The sequence below is a fragment of the Macrobrachium nipponense genome, chromosome 5 (assembly GCF_015104395.2).
Source record: "Macrobrachium nipponense isolate FS-2020 chromosome 5, ASM1510439v2, whole genome shotgun sequence".
Classification (NCBI taxonomy): Eukaryota; Metazoa; Arthropoda; class Malacostraca; order Decapoda; family Palaemonidae; genus Macrobrachium; species Macrobrachium nipponense.
The window spans coordinates 53,703,379-53,722,495 of record NC_061107.1 but is presented as its reverse complement, the minus strand read 5'-3'; the positions used below and the strand labels follow the sequence as shown (position 1 = coordinate 53,722,495).

The 19,117-nt window shown below is 54.7% G+C and overlaps 1 protein-coding gene across 4 annotated transcripts in view; it reads left to right on the top strand.

Moving 5' to 3' along the window:
• The window catches only part of LOC135215318 (uncharacterized), a 192,757-nt gene that overhangs the window by 105,401 nt on the left and 68,239 nt on the right, over positions 1-19,117 (top strand). The window lies entirely within an intron of this gene.

The window sequence follows — 19,117 nt, the reverse complement described above, 5'->3', positions numbered from 1 at the left end:
GCTGTAGAAATCGTCACGGATCAGTCACCGGGCTTTTACAGTCGACTCTTCCTGGTGGAAAAGTCTACGGGAGGCTGGCGCCCGGTGATAGATCTCTCTCCTCTGAACGGTTTGTTCGCCAGACCCGGTTCACGATGGAGACGGCACGTTTCCGTGCTCGACTCCATCAGGGAGAACGATTTCATGCTTTCAGTGGACTTGAAGGATGCGTATTTCCAAATACCCATTCATCAGTCCTCCAGAAAGTACCTCCGCTTCATCCTCGACGGTACGGTGTACCAGTTCAGGGCACTTTGCTTCGGTCTCTCAACCGCCCCACAGGTGTTCACGCGAGTGTTCACTCTGGTGTCTGCTTGGGCCCATTCGCACGGGATACGTCTGATGAGGTATCTCGACGATTGGTTAGTCCTGGCGAGCTCCCGCTCGCAGTTGCTACAGGACAGGGATCGACTGCTCGAGTTCTGTCGCGATCTGGGGATCGTTGTGAACTTCGAAAAGTCCGATCTCGAGCCCAAGCAGAGGATGAAGTACCTGGGTATGCTGATCGACACGGTATAGCAGGGCGAGTCTTCCCGCAGACTCGCGGATCGGCAGATTCAGGGAGGCAGCCAACCAGTTCCTGTCTCGGCAGGAACAGGTAGCTCAGCGATGGCAAGTCGTGATCGGACACCTGTCGTCACTCGAGAAGTTAGTCCCTCACGGGCGTCTTCACCTGCGGTCTCTTCAGTGGAGACTAAAAGGGAGAGTTGGTCACAGGCGGACGGATCCCCCAAGCTTTCCAGTGTCACTGACACCGGAGGTGAGGCAGGACCTAGCCTGGTGGCTCGACGACAGGAAACCTCTTAAGAGGAGTGCCTCTGCGCACTCCCCCCCCGGACATGCAGCTGTTCTCAGACGCATCGACCGAGGGATGGGGCAGCACACCTGGAGGAGTTGCTGACTTCAGGAGTGTGGGACGAGAACGACAAGCACCTTCACATCAATGTACTGGAAACTCAAGGCAGCGTTTCTCGCTTCTCCAAGAGTTCCGGGACCACCGCTTGATGGGACACTCAGTGGTGTTTGATGTGCGACAACACCACGGTAGTGGCCTACGTCAACAAACAGGGGGGCCTAGTGTCTCTCCCGTTGTACCAGTTGACTCGGCAGGTGCACGAGTGGGGCCGAGGCACACTCAATAGAGCTGTCGGCACGCTACATTCCAGGGAAGAGGAATGTAGTAGCAGACACGCTCAGCCGTCGGGATAGGTTGATAGGGACCGAGTGGTTTCTCTACACCAGGGACGGAGGGGCGGGGAAAGGCTCTTCGACTGTGGGGGCGACCAGTCGTGGATTCTGTTCGACACCCGGCACAACAGAAAACTTCAGGTTTTATTCTCAGCCGTGCCGGAACCCATGGGCAGCTGCAGAGGACGCTCTCCAACACCCGTGGGACAACCTCTTCGTCTATGCCTTTCCCCCGTTCAGCCTGATTCGCAAGGTGATCAGTCGAGCACTGGTCACCCCGAATCTCAGGATGATCTGGTGGCTCCCAAATGGCCACAGCCATTTGGTATCCGGACCTGCTGGCTCTTCTCGCAGGAGAACCGAGAGAGATTCCCCCTTGGCACAACCTTCTCGCCCAGCCACACGTCGAGCGGTACCACCGAGCAGTCCAGTCCCTACGACTTCACGGCTGGCTGTTATCCACATCTCTGCGAACGAGAGCTTTTCTCGTAGCGCAGCAACAGAGATGGCTGGAAACGTCCGTCAGTCCTCTGCAGCTGTGTACCAGGGGAAGTGGGCCGTCTTCTGTGGTTGGTGTCGTATGACGGGGTCTATCTCCTCTCAGAGCCACTCTTCAGCATGGTAGCGGATTTCCTCGTGTTTCTTCGCCGAGAGAACTCCTCTCAGTCCCCACAGTCAAAGATACAGAGCCGCCTGGCTCTCGTCCTGAAACTGAGGGGATTGGACATCTCGAACTCGTTCGAGATCTCCTTGCTTATGAGGAGCTTCGAAAGGTCTTGCCCACCCAGGGAACTCAGGCCCCCTGCGTGGGATGTGTGACTCTCGTCCTTAGGAGTTTGACTCGAACGCCGTTCGAGCCCACTCCGAGAGTCGTCAGACAGGGATCTGACCCTCAAGACCCTCTTCTTGCTGGCCCTGGCATCGGCGAAGAGAGTAGGGGAACTTCATGGTCTTTCCTATGATGTACGACACTCCAGGGGATGGGGATCTGTGACGCTCGATTTCGTCCCGAACTTCGTAGCCAAGACTCAGAAACCGTCGATCCCTGACGACAGGTTCGAGTCCTTCACGATTCCTCCCTAATGGACTTCACCGATAATGATGCGGATGAGATGCTGCTTTGTCCTGTGAGGGCGCTACGGCGCTATCTGAAGAAAACTCGACACCTCAGGCCTGAGTGTCGACGCCTCTTCGTTAGCACCGGGGTAACCAAGAAAGAAGTATCCAAGAACACTCTTTCATTCTGGCTGCGTGAGGTCATCAGGAGGGCGTATGAGGCTGATGGTAGTGACGACATCCGTACGTCCCGTCCGAGGAGCTCACGAAGTCAGAAGTATTGGCCCTCGTTGGCGTTTCGTAAGAACAATTCTCCGTGGCGCAGGTCCTGAAGGCAGGGTCTGGTCTAACCAGACTTACCTTTACGTCCTTCTACCTTCGGGATATTGCCCACAGGTCCTTGGATACCTTTTCCTTGGGACCCGTGGTGGATGCTCAACAAGTTGTGTAGCTAACCCAGACCCTCGCAGGCTGAAACAGCATCGAGTCTGGTGTGACTGTGTGGATGGATGTGTGAGTGAGTGAGTGACTGGCTCCCTACTTCCATCTTTTCTCCTCCTCTACCTGTGGGCAGAGGGCCACGGTCGTCACTACGCTGGATGAGGACGAGATGCAGGTGAGCTATATGACAGAGCCCCATCCTATCCCATTTCACTAGGGATAGGAGCAGAATATCCCACCACTTCCTCCTACAAGGGGGGGAAGTGGATGCCTACAAGAGTCAAACCCATGACTTTATAATTTGCTCCTGTACAGGAACAAGTTCTTACATTGCTGGTACGAAGAGATACGCTTGCCTCTCTCTTAGTACTCGGTCCAGAGGTCTGACCATTGATCCTGCGGTGCACACCCCGATCAATCGGACAGAGGCTTGGATCCCTCCCTCGCTCTTACGACCAGGGAGACTTCCAAGGTTGGGCGAACACCAGTCTGTTCACAAAAGACTCAGATTCCTCCCACCAAGAAGTGGAGTCTTCCTATTGTAAAGGGACCGAAGGTTTGTATGCCGTGTCGGAACAAATGACAATTTGTCCAAATTGCATTTGTTCCGACACGGCATACAAACCTTCGGTCCTTTACAATAGGAAGGTACTAGCGGCAGCTGGATAGGTCGTAAGCTTTCGAACAAGGGGTTCGGTAGTTAACTGCTTGTCCGACAGGCGCGCGCGCGCGACTGGGAGGTAAACAAATCACTTTTGCTTTCGGCCTGCTGGCGTGTGGACGTGTATCATCGCTCTCTGCCCGCTTCATCGTCGTTTGCTTTCGCATGATTGTGTTTTTCTTTTTCTATGTATCTAGTGAAACTGAATTGTAAGTACAATCATTTCATTGATTTCAATTGTGAATTAAAGGATCTTGCTGCACAACGCTCTCGATTACCCGAGTGCCGGGTGAACTGAAGGGCGTAATTGCGGGAATTCATTTTCCCAGAATGATCCTCGTATTGTGTATGCTCGGTGCGAGGGGCGGGAGCGCTCGCTCCGAGCGTATATTGGGTTGGAAATGTGTAGATGAAAATCGTAAGTAAGTACTCTTTTCATTTATATTTTTTTTGACCTGTTGTGCCCGTTGCCGAACGAATACTATCGGCACGGAAACTTATTCAGTATGAAAGTGAATCGCAAGTACAGTATTCTTTTTCATTTCATAGATTAATTATTTTATTGTAGCATACTTCATTTTGGATCAGTTTCAGAGCTTGCCGGAGATTGATCCTTACCCTTTTTATTTTGAATGAAGTGAAAATCGCAAGTACAGTTCTTTTCATTTTCATTTTTTATTGAGATTGCATTGTTGACTGGGATCAATGTTCCGCTATTCACGGGAATTGATCCTTCCCTTTTTGATTGTATGAAGTGAATCGCAAGCGCAGTAGTCTTTTCATTTTCATATATCTGTTGATTGCATCAATTCGTTATGGATCAAGGTTTTCCAGAAACCTTGATTCATAAAGGTAAGGAATAAACCTTTCACCCTTGCGCTCGGTACCGAGGGCGCAAAATGCGCTCGATCCGAGCCCTTTTTCATGGTGAATGAATCGTTTTGCAAGATGCATTTTCATTTTGTTCCTTATTATTGATTGCATCAATATTATTTGGTTCAAGTTCCGCTCAGTCAGGGAATTGATCCTTATGCCTTGTATTCGTGCCGATGGCACGATTGCTAGGGCTCTTATTTTGTTGTTGGGTACATGGGTGCTGTGCGGGGGCGGGGAGGGGAACGAGAAACCCCCCCGCTCAGTTCCCACTGATGACTCTTCCCCTTGGGGGGGGGGGTGGGGGGGGGGGGGGAGTTTATCGGCGTTCTTCTCCTCGCCCGATCCGTCGAGCGCGGGGAGCGCGCTCGGTGCCCGATGTACAATTGTATTAGGGGTCTTCCACTCGTTCGGGAGGGATCAAAACCCCGCACGAGGGGATTTCCCCTCCATTAATCGCTATTACTTTTATTTCCCCAGGTGATACTGCCACGAGGGTGGACCTTGGTGAGGTATGGGCGTCCTTCCAATTGCAGAGCGTGCTGGTGTCCAGGGCGGCGGTTCTATGTCTGGGCCTACTGCGGTCACCATGGAGTGGTGACCACGCAACCAGGTGACGACGTCCCTCCTCACCTGGTGTACTCGCCTCACGTGGTAACAGTCTTGCCTACAGCCGCTGTGAAGTGCCGTTCACCGTACCGAGAGGGGGGCGTGCCGCCGCCGCTCGTGGTTGCCGCGCTGCAGCGACCACACTTCCGCTGCCCTAGAACTCGCCCCTGGACCTGCCGCCGGTAACAGGATGTTGCTGGCTGCTGCTCCACTTCCTGTGTTTCCGGTGCTGCCTGCCGTACCTGCCGATTCTGGGCTGACTGTCATGCAGTTGCTGCGCTGGCTGTCCCTGCCGTTGCTGCGCTGGCTGTTCCATGCCGTTGCTGCGGCTGGCGGTCCCTGGCCGTTGCTGCTCTGGCTGTTCCTGCCGTTGCTGCGCTGGCTCAGGTCCTACCGAGGATGTGCTGGCCGTGCCTGCTGTTCTTGAGATGCCCATACCATGCTGATGTCGTCCCTGTTCGTGGTGGTACTACCCCAGACTGTGGTCTGTCCTGTACAGGTGCGTCCGGGCCTGTGGCTTCGGCTACAGCAGCCCCGGCTCCGCCCTGGATAGCAGATCTTACGTCTGTCCTGAGGAAGCTGACGAAGAAGAGGAGGAAGGTGTCGTGGTCGTCGTCTTCATCTTCTTCATGGTCGTCAGCCGCCGCCTCTTCCCCTTCGACTTCTAAGGCTTTACAGCCGAGGAAGAAGAAGGTTGCCTCCTCCCTCCTAAGAAGCTTCCTCGGAGCTTCTCGGGGACCCGTTTCAACCTCGGTGGACGGGAGGGTTTCTTCCGCTGGTCCTCCTGCTCCTTCGGCGGGAGCGGGCCCGTCTCTTCTTCCGCAAGGAAGAAGACTACGGGGACCAGAGGGGTACCGGCTAACACCGGTACTTCCTCGCCTGGTGTCAGTGGTTCTGCCACTGCATCAGGGTCCGTCTCGGCCTCTCGCTCGCGGGAGGTACCGAGTGTACGGTCGCCTAACAGCGACCGTCAGCCAGGAACCAGACCTCTGAGTCCGCTCAGCGTCAGGTTCACGGCACGGGGCGGAAGACTGGTGACAGCCGCTCAGGCGACTCTCACCAGACAGCTCTCACTCTCGCGGTGAACAGCTGGTACCCGGGGACGTGACGGTCCACGACCGACCACGGGCTGAGGGCTGGGAAGAGGTCCTCCCGTTCGCCGGTGCCAGCCACGGCTGGAACCAGCGACGTGACGTGCCGTGAGGACAAGCACCGGTCTCACTGCGACAGTGGAGCCTGCAGGTGCCTGACCGTCGTCTCACAGAGAGCGATCGGGTACGGCAACCAGCACCAGCTCTTCTGACACTCGAGATCGGGGCCGCTGTGCTCAGTCCAGCCGTTCTCCACAGCGAGACGGTTCGACCAGGCCTGCAGCTCGATCGTCACCGCGGGTTGACGATCGCCTGCAGCCCTCCAAGCCTGCTGGTTCTGCCAGCGAGCGAAGAGGGAGCGTCAGGTCTGCCTCTACCATACCTTCAACCTCCTCGGGTTACACCGGGAGGAGCGAGTTATGGAGGAGTGATCGTGAAGGGTGCGCCCATCATGATCCCACCACGACGCCCTACGTGCCAGGCACGGTTCTTGAACCGGCCAGGACGTATGCGCAAGTGGATGGGGAAGACCGAGAGGGCTGTCGCTGTTCCCCCTTCTTAGGAGGAAGGTTCTCGGAATATGCTCTTGTTCGAAGGGCTTAACGGTCCCACTCTGCAAGATGACGTGACTTCCGAGACCCAGAGGAACTTTGCCGAGGTTACGGCGCTGATTCGTCAGCACAATGACCTCGGGGAAGGATCGCCGCTCCCACCAGCAGAGCCACGTCTCGGCTCGAGTCGTTTTGGGGCCCGAGAGGGAACCCAAATCGACGGTGGGGCGGCCGCGATCGGAGCTTACCGACTGTGTTGAGCCAGGTAGTCTCTCGTCTCCGGACAAGAAGGCTCCCTCGGTTCTGGACGGTCGAACAAGCTCCTTCGCCTCCTCTACTGCGACAGAGGCGTTTCTACGTGTCTTCGGACATCGTAGTTATATATCCCTTCGGTCCTCCTGAGGTTTCGACCTCGATGAGGACTGGAATGAGTCGGAGCGGTATCGGCTCTCTCCTGTCAAGTCTCGATCAGCCCCAACCGGACGACGTTCACAGTGGAAGGACGGCATTCCCCCTCACCTGCTGCCGGAAGGGGGGGGGTGCCTGGCCAGCCATGGGACCCGGTCCATCAGCAGGCGTACGCTCCAGGGGCATCGAAGGACGTTAGCATTGAGACAGGAGATCAAGACCATGCTGAGCAAGAGAACTGTAGAAATACGGTACGGATCAACCACCGGGCTTTACAGCCGACTCTTCCTGGTGGAAAAGTCTACGACAGGCTGGCGCCCAGTGATAGATCTCTCTCCCGAACCGGTTGGTTCGCCAGACCCGGTTCACGATGGAGACGGCACGCTCAGTGCTCGACTCTATCCAGGGAGAACGATTTCATGCTTTCAGTGGACTTGAAGGATGCGTATCTACAAATACCCATTCATCAGTCCTTCGGAAAGTACCTCCGCTTCATCCTCGACGGGACGGTGTACCAGCTCAGGCCACGTTGCTTCGGTCTCTCAACCGCCCCACAGGTGTTCACGCAAGTGTTCACTCTGGTGTCTGCTTGGGGCCATTCGCACGGGATATGTCTGATGGGATATCTCGACGATTGGTTAGTCCTGGCGAGCTACCGCTCGGCAGTTGCTACAGGACAGGGATCGACTGCTCGAGTTCTGTCCGCGCGACCTGGGGATCGTTCGGAACTTCGAAAAGTCCGATCTCGAGCACAAGCAGAGGATGAAGTACTGGGTATGCTGATCGACACGGTAGCAGATTCAGGGAGGCGGCCAACCAGTTCCTGTCTCGGCAGGAACAGGTAGCTCAGCAATGGCAAGTCGTGATCGGACACCTGTCGTCACTCGGGAAGCCAGTCCCTAACGGGCGTCTTCACCTGCGGTCTCTTCAGGGAGACCAAAGAGAGTTGGTCACAGGCGACGGATCCCCCAAGCCTCCCTTGATCACTGACACAGGAGGTGAGGCAGGACCTAGCCAGGTGACTGGACGACAGGAACCCCTCAAGAGGAGTGGCCTCCGCGCACTCTCCCCCGGACATGCAGCTGCTCTCAGACGCACGACCGAGGGATGGGGCGCACACCTGGAAGAGTTGCGGACTTCAGGAGTGTGGTACGAGAACGACAAGCACCTTCACATCAATGTACTGGAACTAAAGGCAGCGTTCCTTGCTCTCCAAGAGTTCCAGGACCGCTTGATGAGACACTCAGTGGTGTTGATGTACGACAACACCACGGTGGTGGCTTACGTCAACAAACAGGGGGGCCTAGTGTCTCTCCCGTTGTATCAGTTGACTCGGCAGGTGCAACGAGTGGGCCGAGGACACACAATAGAGCTGTCGGCACGCTACATTCCAGGGAAGGAATGTAGTAGCAGACACGCTCAGCCGTCGGGATCAGGTGATAAGGACCGAACGGTCTCTACACCAGGACGTGGCGGAAAGGCTCTTCGACCTGTGGGGGCGACCAGTCGAGGATCTGTTCGCCATCCGGCACAAACAGGAAGCTCCAGGTGTTCTTCTCGGCCGTGCGGATCCATGGGCAGCATGCAGAGGACGCTCTTCAACACCCGTGGGACAACCTCTTCGCCTATGCCTTTCCCACCCCCGTTCAGCCTGATTCGCAAGGTGATCAGTCGAGCACTGGTCATCCCGAATCTCAGGATGATTCCTGATGGCTTCCAAATGGCCACAAGCCATTTGGTATCGGACCTGCTGGCTATTCTCGTAAGAGAACCGAGAGAGATTCCACCCCATTGGCACAAACCTTCTCGCCCAGCCACCGTCGAGATGGTACCACGAGCAGTCCAGTCTCTACGTCTTCACGGCTGGCTGTTATCCACCTTCTCTTGCGAACGAGAAGCTTTTTTCGTTGCGCAACAACAGAGATGGCTGGAAACGTCGTCAGTTCCTCTGCAGCTGTGTACCAGGGGAAGTCGGCCGTCTTCGGTGGTTGGTGTCGTAGACGGGGCCCATCTCCTCTCAGAGCCACTCTTCAGCAGGTAGCGGATTTCCTCGTTTTTCTTCGCCGAGGAAGCTCCTCTAAGTTCCCACAGTCAAAGGATACAGAGCCGCCTGTCGCTCCTCCTGAAACTGACGGGATTGGACATCTCGAACTCGTTCGAGATCTCCTTGCTTAGTAGCAGCTTCCAAAGGTCTTGCCAAACCAAGGGAACTCGAATGAACCCTCGTCTTGCTGGACCTGACATCGGCGAAGAGAGTACGGGAACGTCATGCAGATAATGATGTAGATGAGATGCTGCTTTGTCCTGGGAGGACGCTACGGCGCTATCTGAAGAGAACTCGACACCTCGGGCCTGAGTGTCGACGCCTCTTCGTTAGCAATGGGGTCAACAAGAAAGAAGTATCAAGACACTCTTTCGTCCTGGCTGCGTGAGGTCTTCAGGAGGGCGTATGAGGCTGATGGTAGTGACGACATCCGTAGTCCCGTCCGGAGAACTCACGAAGTTAGAAGTATTGGCCCTCGTCGGCGTTTCGTAAGAACTTCTCCGTGGCGGGCAGGTATGGAAGGCAGTGGTCTGGTACAACCAGACCACCGGCAATTCCTTATACCTCTTGGATATTGCCCATAGGTCCTTGGATCGGTTTCCTTAGGACCCGTGGTGGCTGCTCAATACGTCGTCTAGCGAACCCGACCCTAGTCAGGCTGAACAGCATCGAGTCCTGGTGTGACTGTATGAATAGATAGTAAGGAGGAAGTGAACTGGCTTTCTCATTTCTATCTTTTCCTCTCTACCTGTGGGTAGAGGGATACGGTCATCACCCTGCTGGATAAGGACGAGATGCCAGGTGAGTATACGACAGAGACCCCATCCTATCCCTTGCACGAGGGACGGGAGCAGAATATCCACCACTTCCTTCACAAGGGGGGGAAGTGGATGCCTACAAGAGTCAAAACCATGACTTTAACTTTGCTCCTGTACAGGAAACAAGTTCTTACATTGCTGGTACGAAGAGATGCGCATGCCCCTCTCTTAGTACTCGGTCCAGAGGTCTGACCATTGATCCTGCGGTGCACACCCCGATCAATCGGACAGAGGCTTGGATCCCTCCCTCGCTCTTACGACCAGGGAGGCTTCCAAGGTTGGGCGAACACCAGTCTGTTCACAAAAGACTCAGATTCCACCCACCAAGAAGTGAGTCTTCCTATTGTAAAAGGACCGAAGGTTTGTATGCCGTGTCGGAACAAATGACAATTTGTCCAAAATTGCATTTTTCCTAACTATACAAACCTGAGGTCCTTTTACACATAGCCCCACCTCATGCCACCCCTCACTCTGCAGTTTTTGCTTGGGCCAAAAGCAAAAGTGATTTGTTTACCTCCCAGTCGCGCGCGCGCGCCTGTCGGACAAGCAGTTAACTACCGAACCCTTGTTCGAAAAGCTTACGACCTATCCAGCTGCCGCTAGTACCTTCCTATTGTAAAAGGACCTCAGGTTTGTATAGTTAGGAAAAATGCAATTTTGGACAAATTGTCATTTTTCCTAACTATACAAACCTGAGGTCCTTTTACACATAGTCCCACCTCATGCCACCCCTCACTCTGCAGTTTTTGCTTGGGCCAAAAGCAAAAGTGATTTGTTTACCTCCCAGTCGCGCGCAGGCCTGTCGGACAAGCAGTTAACTACCGAACCCCTTGTTCGAAAGCTTACGACCTATCCAGCTGCCGCTAGTACCTTCCAGCTGCCGCTAGTACCTTCCTATTGTAAAAGGACCTCAGGGTTGTATAGTTAGGAAAAATGCAATTTTGGACAAATTGTCATTTTAGTCTCCCGACCGTCGCCTCCCACCGTGACCGGACAAATCGCTTGACTGGTAGCAGCTCTCCTGACGCTCGGCACCGTCGCTACCATCCTTGGTCCGCTGTTCTCCCCAGGGAGACTGCGGGACTAGGCCTGCAGCTCATCGCCACTGTGGTTTGGCGATCGCCTGCAATAACCTACGAGCCCACCGGCTCTGCTGGTAGGCAGGGGGGGAGCATCAGGTCTTCCTCTCCCGTCCCTTCATCCTCCTCGGGCTACACTGGGAGGAGTGAGGCGATAGGAGTGTGCTTCTCACGGTCCTGCCACGAGGGCCTACGAGCCTGGCATGTCGGTAAGACCGAGCAGATCGTACGGCCAAGTGGTTGGAGGAGACCACGAGGGGTCGGTCGTGGTTCCTCCTGCGGAAGGAGGAGAATCTTGAGAGTTTCTCCTTAGCTGGACTTGATGGGTCCATTGCTTCAGGATGCGATCACCCCTGAGATCCAGAGGTCGTTTGTGGAGGTTATTGCGCTGATTCGTCAGCACAACGACCTCGGGGAACGATCGAGTGGCTCCCTCCCTCCGCGCCTCCATCGAGGGCTGGAGTCGTTCTGGGGCGCCTAAGAAGGAACCCAGGATGACGGTGAGGTTCTTCCCCAGTCCTCCTTGGCTGTCGGTGTGCTTGGCCAAGTGAACTCTCTCGTCTCCCGACGGGAGGGATCGCTTAGGTCCGGCAGGTAGACCAAGCCGCTCCCCCCTCCTCTACCATGACAGCAGCGTTTCTACGTGCCATCAGAAGACTCTCTGCCGCCCAAGCAGGTTAAACCCGGACATAGCCAGGCTTAACTCTGGGTGTGCCTCTTTCAACCACCTGCTGGCCAAGAATCTCTGGTTCTCGCAGAAAGAGGCACAGGCCTTGGAAGCAACTGCCATGGCAGCATTCCAAGCAGTCTCCCGGCTGGATCTGTGGTCCTCACAGTGTCCAAAGTGCAGCTTCCTCAGGACACAACACTCCTGAAGGGGACCTGGCATTCGGGAGTCTGTCAGTCTGGAGGTAGGGCAATTCCTACCTTGCCCACCAGCACGGCCAACCCGCCCGTGGGCCAACCTGGTCCTGAGATGTTGGGATGCAAGTCCTCGCTCCGAACCTGGTCCTGAGATGTTGGGATGCAGTCCTCGCTCGAACCTGGTCCTGAGATGTTGGGATGCAGTCCTCGCTCAAACCTGGTCCTGAGATGTTGGGATGCACCTCCGCTCGAGTGACCATGGGCGGCAGGGCGTGAGGCAGCGCTGGGTCTTGGGAATGGACTGTTGCTGGGTTCCTCCTCTCTCTTCCCTAGAGAGATGGTGGATGCTGCGGTTGAACAGAGGCGCACTGAAGACAGTGACCGCCTAGTACACCAGGCAGTCTCGAAGGGGTCTGGGCAACCTCGAGCCACTGCAGCCAATCCTCGGAGCCTCGGCTAGCTCTTCCTCTGCGTCCAAGAACGGCTTCCTCGTCGAGGCCGAGGAGGAAAGAGGAGACCCAGCCTTCGACTTCTTCGGTAATGAACGATCGTCAGCCCTCCTCCCAGACCTCCTTTTCCCGAGGAGGATCCAGGAAGAAGAAGTCGAAGAAGGGGAAACGCTAGGGACAGCGTTCCCCCTCACCTGCAGCCGGAAGAGGAGGGGGGGTTGCCTGGCGAGCCATTGGGCAACTTGGCAGCACTGAGCCGGGACCTGGATAGTGGATGTCCTTCGGGAAGGATATCTACTACCCTTCGAGTTGTGGCCACCCCTCACTTTGCACCCGGTCTATCATCAAACGTACGTTCCCAGTTCTGCTAGGGACGTAGCGCTTCGGCAAGAAGTGGAAGCCATGCTGAGCAAGCGAGCTGTAGAGGTCGTACGAGGTTAGTCGCTAGGCTTCTACTGCCGACTTTTCCTGGTGGAGAAGTCATCAGGGGACTGGCGCCATGTGATAGATCTCTCTCCCTTGAACCAATTTGTTCGCCAGACTAGTTTCACGATGGAAACAACGCGATCCGTGCTCGATTCCATCAGGGAGAACTACTTCATGCCTTCGGTGGGCCTGAAGGATGCGTATTTCCAAATACCCATCCATCAGTCCTCCAGGAAGTACCTTCGCTTCATCCTCGACGGGACGGTGTACCAATTCAGGGCACTTTGCTTCAGTCTCTCAACCGCCCCACAGGTGTTCACGCTGGTGTCAGCTTGGGCCCATTCGGTTGGGATACGTCTAGTGAGGTATCTCGTCGATTGGCTGGTCCTGGCGAGCTCCCGCTCGCAGTTGCTACAGGACAGGGATCGACTCCTCGAATTCTGCCGCAATCTGGGGATCGTGGTGAACTTCAAGAAATCAGGTCTCGAGCCCAAGCAGAGGATGAAGTAGCAGGGCGAATCTTCCCGGCAGACTTGCAGATCAGCAGGTTGGCGGGAGGCAGACCGAAACAGTTCCTGTCTCGACAGGAGCAGTCAGCTCAGTAGTGGCAGGTTGTGATCGGTCACCTGTCGTCGCTAGAGAAGTTAGTCCCTCACGGGCATCTTTACCTGTGGTCTCTTCAGTGGAGGCTAAAGGAATTGTTGGTCACAGGCAAGAGACCCGCCATACCTCCCTGTCCCTCTCACAGAGGAGGGTGAGGCGTCGGAGCTAGCTAGCCTGGTGGCTGGACAAACAGGAACCTTGTAAGAGGAGTGCCTCTCCGCACTCCCCCTCCGGAGATGCTGCTGTTCTCAGATGCATCGACCGAGGGCTGGGGCGCACACCTGGAGGAGTTGGCAGTTGCAGGTGTGTGGGACCATCACAACAAGCACCTTCACATCAACGTCCTGGAGCTCAAGGTGGCATTCCTTGCACTCCAAGAGTTCCGGGAACGTGTGATGGGACACTCAGTGGTGTTGATGAGCGACAACACCACGGTAGTGGCAACAAACCGGGGGGGGCCTAGTGTCCCTCCCGTTGCACCAGTTGATTGATGCAGGCACACAAGTGGGCCATAGCCCACTCTGAGAGCTGTCAGTCAGATACAATTCCAGGCAAGAGGAACGTAGTGGCAGACAAGTTTAGCCGCCGGAATCAGGTTTCGGATCTGAGGAATGGTCTCTTCACCCAGAAGGTATTGGAAAAGCTATTCGATCTGTGGGGGCGTCCAGTCGTGGATCTGTTCGCCACCCGGCACAACAGAAAATCGAGGTTTTCTTCTCAGTTGTGCCGGACCCATGGGCAGCTGCAGAGGACGCATTTCAACACCCGTGGGACAACCTCTTCATCGACGCCTTTCCGCCGTTCTGTATGATTCGCAAGGTGATCAGCAGGGTGCTGGTCACCCAGCAATCTTCGGATGATTCTGGTGGCACACAAATAACCTCAGGCCATTTGGTATTCGGACCTGCTGACTCTTCTCGCTGAGGCACCATGAGAGATTCCCCTATGGGCACAACCTCCTGTGCCAACCACACGCGGAACGGTACCACCAAGCAGTTCGGTCTTTTTGTCTTCACGGCTGCTGGCAGTTATCCACCATCTCTTGCAAGTGAGAGGCTTTTCTCGACGAGTAGCAACAGAGATGGCAGGGTACCTCAGACAGTCCTCTGCAGCAGTGTACCAGGGGAAGTGGTCCGTCTTCTGTGGTTGGTGTTGTGGACGGGGTCTCTCTCCACTCGAGCCATTCTTCAGCAGGTTGCGGATTTCCTTGTCTTCCTTCGGCGAGGAGGAAGCTCCTCTCCCATCCGCAGTTAAAGGCTACAGAGCTGCTTTGGCCCTAGTCCTTAAACTGCGAGGAGTGGACATTTTTCCACCTCTATGGAAACCTCACTCTTGATGAAGAGCTTCGATAGGTCTTGCCCACCCAGGGAACTTAGGCCCCTGGGGTGGGATGTGACTCTTGTACTTAGGAGTTTTGTACATGCAACTTCCCTGGCAGATATATACTTAGCTATAGTCTCCGACGTCCCCGATATGAATTTCAAATTTCGCGGCACACGCTACAGGTAGATCAGGTGGCGCGAATTAGGAACCATTCCCGTTTTCTAATCAGATTTTCTCTGTCGCCAGTTCCAACAACACCCGTTGTTGGTTCCTCCTGCTTTGGATTTCGTTTTCCCTTGCCATGGATCTTTTTTGGATTGTCTTTTGGTGATGTATTGGATCGTTGGCTTGGCATACACTTATGTGGACTTTTCTTTGGATTTGCTTTTTACTGTTCTCTCACGATGTCAGATGTTAGTACTGTGTATAGAGTGTGTGCGCTGGAGGACTGTAAGGTGAGGCTACCAAAGGGTTTGGTAGATCCTCACACTGTTTGCTTGAGGTGTAGGGGAATGATTGTTCTAGTAATAATCCTTTTGCTTGGAATGTGAAGGTTGAATAAGGAAGAATGGAGTCTCTTTCTTCTTATCTGAGGAAGTTAGAGAAGGACAGGTTAGGAAAGCTTCATCTAGAAGCTCCAGTAGGTCTCGTAATAACGAGCTAGTTGAGGATGTTGTAGACCCTAACCCCAACGTAGTTGTTGCACCTTCTCCTCCAGTTTCAGCCCCTTCTCCCTTCATCAAACCTGCAGATTCGTCTTCTGATATGGCTGACATGAAAGTCGCGATTCGCAGGATGGAATTGCAGTTGCTTGCAATGGAGAAAGGTAAGAGTGCTGTGGAAAGTGATATGTGCAGTGTTCCCAGTGTAGTGGAGGGGCGTCTGATCGGCTCCGCAACGCTCCCAGGTCTAGACCTCTTCCAAACTCCCAGGCCCAGTGGAGGAGGAATGTTGAAAACCGTAGGAGGTTGTAGAGAATCCCCACCGGTCAGGCGTCCCTTCGGCAGGTCCTGTTGTTCCGACCCAGGCTGCCATGGATCACCACAGGAAAGGCATCCTTCGGAAGTGCTTTTCTTCGTCCGATTCACCTTCCCTGAGGCGCGGATGGAGTTTGGCTGAGGAGTCGCGCTTTGAAGAGATCCTGGAAGGCTCCCAGCAGTGTTTTGGACTCCAGCCCGTAGCGCTTCCCTGATGAGTATCCGTATGACACGAAGAGAGCCAGGAGATTCCAGGACAGCCCTTCTTCTTGTTCAGCTCTTCCCTCTTCTCCAAGGCCTCGCTCGCCTTCTCCTGGAGGAGATCAGGAGAAGTCTACTAAGCGCATTCTTGTGGGCCTTCAGGAGCAACTGACGACTTTGATGGGCGCTTTGGATAAGGATCCCCCTAGTAGGAAGGACATCGCGCTTCCGTTCAAGAAGTCAGGACTTCTCTCTCGGACAGATCTCCCTTCTCGCAAGAGACGTGCTTCTCGGGACAGGAGCCCTTCTCCGAGAAGTTCTAGGCGCTTGTCTCCTGACAGGAGCTCCTCTCTCGCAAGCTCGTCTCCTCTTCAAGCGTGGGCACCTCTCACCCCCATTAGGCGCTCATCTCCTGCTAGCCGCACATCTTCTAGCAAGCGCGCTTCTCATGTAGGCACGCCCTCTCCTAGCAGGCGCTCTTCTCCTGCCAGGCACTCTTCTTCCAGCAGGCGCTACTCCCCTGGCAGGCGCGCTTCTCCTGACAGTGCTCTCCTACGGACAGAAGCGCCTCTCCTACCAGCCGTTCTTTTCCTCCCTGTAGCGCTCCTCTCCTGTCAGGCGCTCTTCTGCTTCAGGACGTGTTCCCCCTGGCAGACTCACAGGGGAAGTGGCCTCTTCTCAGGAACGTCTTCGAGCGGCTGTGGAGGAAGACCTGGAGGACGTCTCGGAGGAGGAAGCCCCCAGAGCCGCGGGTTTGTCTGATTACAAACTTTTAGTGGCCTTGTTGGTGCAGGAGTTTGGAGACTCCCTTAGCCCAGCTGCCTCCTCCTTCTCCCCGATCGCTTTTATCCAGCACCAAGACCTCGAAAGGATCTCTCTTCCTCAAGATGCGTCCCACCATTTCTATGAAGAAGGCCTTGCAAGGATTTGGTTTGGGGAATGGCTACGGTCCAAGGAGGAGGCAGGCAAGACGTCTTTTCTTTTCCTCCTTCCAAGCTCTTGGGGAAAACCTGGGATCTGGTACGAGACAGGAGAACCGATGGGGTTGGGGACTACCCTCATCGGCGGACGTGGACTTCTCCACGTTGGTGGATTCCTCCAGAAGACATTCCTAGCTGCTGCTAAGACTACGTGGGGGCGCGTGAACGAGTTGGACCATTTCCTCAAGGGACTTTTTAGTGTGCTAGAAGTCTTCAACGTTTTGGACTGGTCCCTTGGGCTTTGGTGAAGAGGACTCAAGTTCCCGAGTTCCTAGGACCGGAGGAACACCAACAGCATACTGTCTTGTATGGACAAGGCAGTTAGAGACGGCTCGGGGGAGATTGCCTCTCTCTTTGGAGCAGGACTTTTGAAGAAGAGAGCGGTCTACAACTCCTTCCTCACCAAATCTGTCTCTCCTGTTCAAAAGGCTTCTCTTTTGTACGCGCCCCTTTTGAACCACCTGTTTCCTCAGAAGTTGGTCAAGGATATTTCCCACTCCCTGGCGGAGAAGGTGACTCAAGATCTTTTAGCACAGTCGTCTAGGAAGGTGAGACCAGCGGCTTCCTCCACCAGGAAGGAGAAGTTTCCGGCTGAGGAGCCCTTTCGAGGGGGCCCTTCCCAGAGATCTTCCTTCAGAGGTTGCAGACCCGAGAAGCGGGGTAAGTCTTCAATCAGACCCTTCAAGAAAACTAAGTGAAAATCAAGTCCTCCAGACAACGTTAGGTGCCATACTCCTCAAGTTCGCAGAAGTGTGGGCACAGAGAGGGGCGAACAGCTGGTCCCTCTCTATTTTGAGGAAGGGATACCTCATCCCCTTCAGAGGAAAAGGCATCCCTTGACACAACAACTCCAAGGAGTTATCAGCCAGGTACAAGGACCCGGTTCTGCGACTGACCCTTCTTCATTTCATGGACGCCAGATGTTGGAGAAGGGGGAGGCCTTAGAGCCAGTTCAAGATCTCCCACTCCTCGGGATTCTACAATCGCCTGTTCCTCATTCCGAAGGCCTCAGGGGGGTGGAGACCTGTTTTGGATGTAAGCGCCTTAAACTTTTTGTCGAGAAGAGGAAATTCTCTATGGAGACAACCTCTTCGGTTCTCGCTGCGCTTCGTCCAGGGGACTGGATGGTGTCCCTGGACCTTCAGGACGCTTACTTCCATGTACCCATCCATCCGTCATCAAGGAAGTATCTGCGGTTCATGGTCCAGGGAAAGATTTTTCAGTTCAGGGCCTTGTGCTTCGGCCTGTCGACGGCCCCTCAAGTTTTCACAGGCCTCATGAAGAATGTAGCCCAGTGGGCTGCGTCTGGAGGGGGTGAGGCACTTGTTGTACCTAGACGACTGGCTAATTCATGCCGAATCGAGGGATCGTTGTCTGGAGGACTTAGATTTAACTTTGAAGATGACCCAGTCCCTGGGACTCTTGGTCAACCAGGAGAAGTCCCAGATGGTTCCCAGTCAGAACATCGTATATCTTGGGATTCAGATGGATTCTCAGGATTTTCTAGCTTTTCCATCCCGGGAAAGAATAGAGCGATGCGTGAAAAAGTGACAGCCTTTGTAGAAAAGAACGGTGTTCCGCGAGGGAGTGGATGAGTCTTCTGGGGACACTTTTCCTCCTCTGGAGCAGTTCGTTTCCCTAGGAAGACTACACTTGATTGGCCCCTTCAGTTCTACCTGAGGCGAATGTGGGACCAGAGTTCACAGGGCCTAGCGGACACCTTCCCGATACTGGAAGGGATCAAAAAGGACCTCGGTTGGTGGCTCAACCCGCTAAGATTCGATGAGGGAAAGTCGCTGTTAAAGCCGAACCCGCGCCTAGTGATGTTCTCAGACGCTTCAGAGTCGGGATTGGGAGCAACATTAGGGGCGAAGGAAGTGTCAGGCACCTGGAAGGGGGAACAGGTGACCTGGCACACACGAGAGCTGACAGCAGTATTTCTGGCCTTTATAGAATTCGAGCCAGAAGTCACAGGATCTATAGTCCAAGTAAACTCGGACAACACCATAGCTCTGGCATATATAAGAAACAGGGGGGAAAACTCATTCCTTCTCCCTGTACAAAACAGCAAGGGGACCTGTTGCTGTGGGGCAGAGGAGAGAAACTTCAAGATTCTAACCAGGTTTGTGCAAGGGAGAGGAAAGGTGGGCGGACCTGCTGAGCAGGAGGGATCAAGTCCTCCCCACCGAATGGACTCTCCATCTGGATGTTTGCCAGAAACTGTAGAATCTTTGGGGCAGACCGGTCTTAGACCTGTTTGCCACACACTGGAACAAGAGCCTGGACAACTATTGCTCCCCCATCACGGATCCGAGGGCAATAGCTGTAGACGCCCTCCTCCTGGACTGGGCAGGACTAGATGGGTACATGTTTCCCCCATTCAAGATTTTGGGGGAAGTAATAAGGAAGTTCGCTGCTCAGAAGGGGACGAAACTC